This window comes from Triticum urartu, chromosome 7, assembly GCF_003073215.2.
Source record: "Triticum urartu cultivar G1812 chromosome 7, Tu2.1, whole genome shotgun sequence".
Lineage (NCBI taxonomy): Eukaryota > Viridiplantae > Streptophyta > Magnoliopsida > Poales > Poaceae > Triticum > Triticum urartu.
Genome location: NC_053028.1, coordinates 143,847,365 through 143,853,364, shown reverse-complemented (window position 1 = coordinate 143,853,364; position 6,000 = coordinate 143,847,365).

Genomic DNA, 6,000 nt, shown 5'->3' with positions numbered 1-6,000 from the left:
CAATTTCACAACTACTCAACTAGCACAACTTTGATATTATTACCTCCATATCTCAAAACAATCATCAAGCATCAAACTTCTCTTAGTATTCAATACACTCATAAGAAAGTTTTATTATTAATCTTGTATACCTAGCATATTAGGATTTTAAGCAAATTACCATGCTATTTAAGACTCTCAAAATAATATAAGTGAAGCATGAGAGTTCATCTATTTCTTCAAAATAAAACTACCACCATGCTCTAAAAGATATAAGTGAAGCACTAGAGCAAATGACAAACTACTCCGAAAGATATAAGTGAAGATCAATGAGTAGTCGAATAATTATGCAACTATGTGAAGACTCTCTAACATTTAATAATTTAAGATCTTGGTATTTTATTCAAACAGCAAGAAAAGCAAAATAAATGACATTCTAAGAATGGCAAACATCATGTGAAGAAGCAAAAACTTAGGATCAACCGAAACTAACCGATAGTTGTCGAAGAAGAAAGGTGGGATGCCAACCGGGGCATCCCCAAGCTTAGATGCTTGAGACTTCTTGAAATATTATCTTGGGGTGCCTTGGGCATCCCCAATCTTGAGCTTTTGTGTTTCCTTAATTCCTCTCATATCACGGTCTCCCTAAATCTCAAAAGCTTCATCCACACAAAACTCAACAAGGACTCGTGAGATAAGTTAGTATAAACCATTGCAAAAACCTTATCATACTCTATGTAGAAAATCACTAAAATTATTATTCAAAATTGCATACTAAACTCCTATGCATATTTAATAGTCCTATCCTCAAATAGAATCATTAAAGAAGCAAACATATGCAAACAATGCAAACATAACAGCAATCTGCCTAAACAGGATAGTTTGTAAAGAATGCTGCAACATCCATACTTCCCTAGCTCGAAAAATTATGAAAGAAAATTACCACTGTAGTAAATTTATCATATCTTAATATGCAAAAGGTTTCAAAATTTTATCACATTCTGACTTTTCTAGGGAATTATTGCAACAGCGGTAAACTTTCTGTTTTCAAACAGCAACATGTATACTTGTAACATAGGCATAGTAAAGGCTATCAATGCCACTTTTATTGAAATAAAATATGCAAAACATTGTTCTAAATAACATAAATCAAATCCTAACAAAATAAATTGACGCTCCAAGCAAAACACATATCATGTGGCGAATAAAAATATAGCTCCAAGTAAAGTTACCGATGAACGAAGACGAACGAGGGGATGCCCCGGAAGGGCATCCCCAAGCTTAGGCTCTTGGTTGTCCTTGAATATTACCTTGGGGTGCCTTGGGAATCCCCAAGCTTAGGCTCTTGCCACTCCTTATTCCATAGTCCATCAAATCTTTACCCAAAACTTGAAAACTTCACAACACAAAACTCAACAGAAAACTCATAAGCTCCGTTAGCGAAAGAAAACAAAACACCACTTCAAGGTACTGTAAGGAACTCATTATTTATTTATATTGGTGTTAAACCTACTGTATTCAAACTTCTATATGGTTTATAAACTCTTTTACTAGCCATAGATTCATCAAAATAAGCAAACAACACACGAAAAACAGAATCTATCAAAAACAGAACAGTCTGTAGTAATCTGTAACTAACGCAAACTTCTAGAACCCCAAAAATTCTAAAATAAAATGCTGGACCTGAGGAATTTGTATATTAATAATATGAAAACATAATTAACTAAATAGCACTCTCCAATAAAAAATGGCAGCTAATATCGTGAGCGCTAAAGTTTCTGTTTTTTACAGCAAGATCAACAAGACTTTCCCCAAGTCTTGCCAACGGTTCTAATTGGCACAAACACTAATTAAATGCATAAAACCACTTCTAAAAAGAGGCTAGATGAATTATTTAATACTAAACAGGAACAAAAATCAAGGAAAAAAATAAAGTTGGGTTGCCTCCCAACAAGCGCTATCGTTTAACGCCCCTAGCTAGGCATGATGATTTCAACGATGCTCACATAAAGGATAAGAATTGAAACATAAAGAGAGCATCATGAAGAATATGACTAGCACATTTAAGTCCAACCCACTTCCTATGCATAGGGATTTTGTGAGCAAACAACTTGTGGGAACAAGAATCAACTTGCATAGGAAGGTAAAACAAGCATAACTTCAAAACTTTAAGCACATAGAGAGGAAACTTGATATTATTGCAATTCCTACAAGCATATATTCCTCCAACATAATAATTTTCAGTAGCATCATGAATGAATTCAACAATATAACCAGCACCTAAAGCATTCTTTTCATGATCTACAAGCATAGAAATTTACTACTCTCCACACAAGCAAAATTCTTCTCATGAATAATAGTGGGAGCAAACTCAACAAAATAACTATCATGTGATTGAAAATTAAGATCAAGATGACAAGTTTCATTTATATCATTATTCTTTATAGCATACAAGTCATCACAATAATCATCATAGATAGGAGGCATGCTTTCATCATAGTAAATTTGCTCATCAAAGCTTGGGGGACAAAAAAATATCATCTTCATCAAACATAGCTTCCCCAAGCTTGTGGCTTTGCATATCATTAGCATCATGTATATTCAAGGAATTCATACTAACAACATTGCAATCATGCTCATCATTCAAATATATAGTGCCAAACATTTTATAGATTTCTTCTTCTAGCACTTGAGCACAATTATCCTTTCCATCATACTCACAAAAGATATTAAAAAGGTGAAGCGTATGAGACAAACTCAATTCCATTTTTTTATAGTTTTCTTTTATAAACTAAACTAGTGATAAAACAAGAAACTAAAAGACTCGATTGCAAGATCTAAAGATATACCTTCAAGCACTCACCTCCCCGGCAACGGCGCCAGAAAAGAGCTTAGTTGACGGGGTGTTAGTGCCGCTTTCCTCGCCTCCCCGGCAACGGCGCCAGAAAAGAGCTTGATGTCTACTACACAACCTTCTTCTTATAGACGTTGTTGGGCCTCCAAGTGCAGAGGTTTGTAGAACAGTAGCAAATTTCCCTCAAGTGGATGACCTAAGGTTTATCAATCCGTAGGAGGCGTAGGATGAAGATGGTCTCTCTCAAGCAACCCTCCAACCAAATAACAAAGAGTCTCTTGTGTCCCCAACACACCCAATACAATGGTAAATTGTACAGGTGCACTAGTTCGGCGAAGAGATGGTGATACAAGTGGTACATGGATAGTAGATAAAGGTATTTGTAATCTGAAATTATAAAAACAGCAAGGTAGCAAGTGATAAAAGTGAGCATAAACGGTGTTGCAATGATAGGAAACAAGGCCTAGGGTTCATACTTTCACCAGTGTAAGTTCCCTCAACAATGATAACATAATTGGATCATATAACTATCCCTCAACATGCAACAAAGAGTCACTCCAAAGTAACTAATAGCGGAGAACGAACGAAGAGATTATGGTAGGGTACGAAACCACCTCAAAGTTATTCTTTCCAATCAATCCGTTGGGCTATTCCTATAAGTGTCACAAACAGCCCTAGAGTTCGTACTAGAATAACACCTTAAGACACAAATCAACCAAAACCCTAATGTCACCTAGATACTCCAATGTCACCTCAAGTATCCGTGGGTATGATTATACGATATGCGTCACACAATCTCAGATTCATCTATTCAACCAACACATAGAACCTCAAAGAGTGCCCCAAAGTTTCTACCGGAGAATCACGACGAAAACATGTGCCAACCCCTATGCATAGGTTCATGGGCGGAACCCGCAAGTTGATCACCACAACATACATCAAGTGAATGACGTGATATCCCATTGTCACCACAGATACGCACGGCAAGACATACATCAAGTGTTCTCAAATCTTTAAAGACTCAATCCGATAAGATAACTCCAAAGGGGAAACTCAATTCATTACAAGAGAGTAGAGGGGGAGGAGAAACATAAGATCCAACTATAATAGCAAAGCTCGTGATACATCAAGATCGTGCCAAATCAAGAACATGAGAGAGAGAGAGAGAGATCAAACACATAGCTACTGGTACATACCCTCAACCCCGAGGGAGAACTACTCCCTCCTCGTCATGGAGAGCACGGGGATGATGAAGATGGCCACCGGAGAAGGATTCCCCCTCTGTCAGGGTGCCAGAACGGGTCTAGATTGGCTTTCGGTGGCTACGGAGGCTTCTGGCGGCGGAACTCCCGATCTATTGTGTGTTCTGGTGTTTTTAGGGTATATGGAGATATATAGGTGGAAGAAATACGTCAGGGGGGCCACGAGGGGCCCGCGAGGGTGGAGGGCGCTCCCCCCTGCCTCGTGGCCTCCTCGTAGATCCCCCGACGTGCACTCCAAGTCTTCTGGGCTTCTTTCCTTCCAAAAATGAGTTCCATGAAGTTTCAGGTCAATTGGACTCCGTTTGATTTTTCTTTTCTTCGAAACCCTAAAACAAGGTAAAAACAGAAACTGGCACTGGGCTCTGGGTTAATAGGTTAGTCCCAAAAATGATATAAAAGTGTGTAATAAAGCCCATAAACATTCAAAACAGTAGATAATATAGCATGGAGCAATGAAAAATTATAGATACGTTGGAGACGTATCAAGTACTATTAAAAAGGCTAGTCACAATAATGGTGTCCAGCACAACCCACCCCTCAAATAAAACTAAGAGGGTGCTTGGATACATTTTAGTCCCATGAGTAAAAGTAGTGGGACTAAAACATGCTAGCCTCACCCATACTTGGATCCAAATACTAAAAAGGCTAAAATCAAGTTAATGAGCATTTATTATCCTCCAAACCCTCCAATCAAGAACTCGCCTGTGTTAAAGGAGAGGAGTTAAATGAGTAGAGAGAGGACTAATCCACATTTTAGTAGGGGTACCCCTGACTAAAAAAATTTAGTCTCAAGACTAGTTTTAGCCCCTCTTTAGTCAGGGGTGCTTGGAACTTTAGCCTCTTAAAGAGACTATTTTTAGTTAGACTAAAATAAGTCCCTTGGATCCAAGCACCCTCTAAGCATCCTGGAATTCTTTGACAAAACTAAGCACCCTGAAATTATTTGACAACTAAATTGTTGGCTATATGATGTTGGCCATATATATTGTATGTATATAATGTGAAGAAACGAGTGGTAGTACTATACCAACTAAAAGATGAAATGTAAGAAATACTAGTATGTACGTACTGAAGAGTTAAAGTAACGAGAAGAAACATAACATAGTTCTGCTGGGGGCTCAGCACAACACACCCCTCAAATTAAATTAAGCACACCTGAAATTAAACTTTGCAACTATTCCGGTAGACACTGCATTAGAACCACCATGAGCAATGACACTGCCACCTTACTCGGAGTCCTTGTCCACGTCCTCGACTTCGTCCTTGTCCCTCTTCCTCTTGGCCGATACTTCTTTGCTTGAACCGCACACTTGGCTGTTGCTCTTCATCCAACCCTTGTAGATATTGAAGCAAAGGTAGCCATCCATTGCAGCATAGTGGATGTGGTCTATATCTAGTACATTCTGCTGCCATGCATGACGATGAATCATGTATGGAGGTTTCTCTAGTTTACCGTACAAAGGATGAACCATGGCTCCTGCCAGGGTCAGCATTGAAGGCTGACGAGAGGACACCAGCCGATTCTTCTGGAGGTCGAAGGTGTTGCCTACAACGAGGCCTATCCGACGCAGGACTTCTTTGTCGTTACCAAAGTCTACATTAACGAATTTCACTAGGTTTCTCTCGGGGAAGTCCTTAAAATCCTGGCGCTCAACGTCGGCATGGCATATGTGGTAGACCAAGCATAAGTCATGCACGCAAACCTGGATCACGGCGGGCTTCTTCCTCTCTTTGTCCTTTAGATCCTTCTCTCATCCCAGGACTATGGTGTACTCAACATCTAGCCCAACGACCCACTCATCATCTGAGTCTTCGAACATGCGTCTGAAGCGAGAAAGGCATCCTTTCACCGTCGCGGAAGAACGGGTGTAGATGACGCCGAACTCATCGTCGGTGATGGTTCTA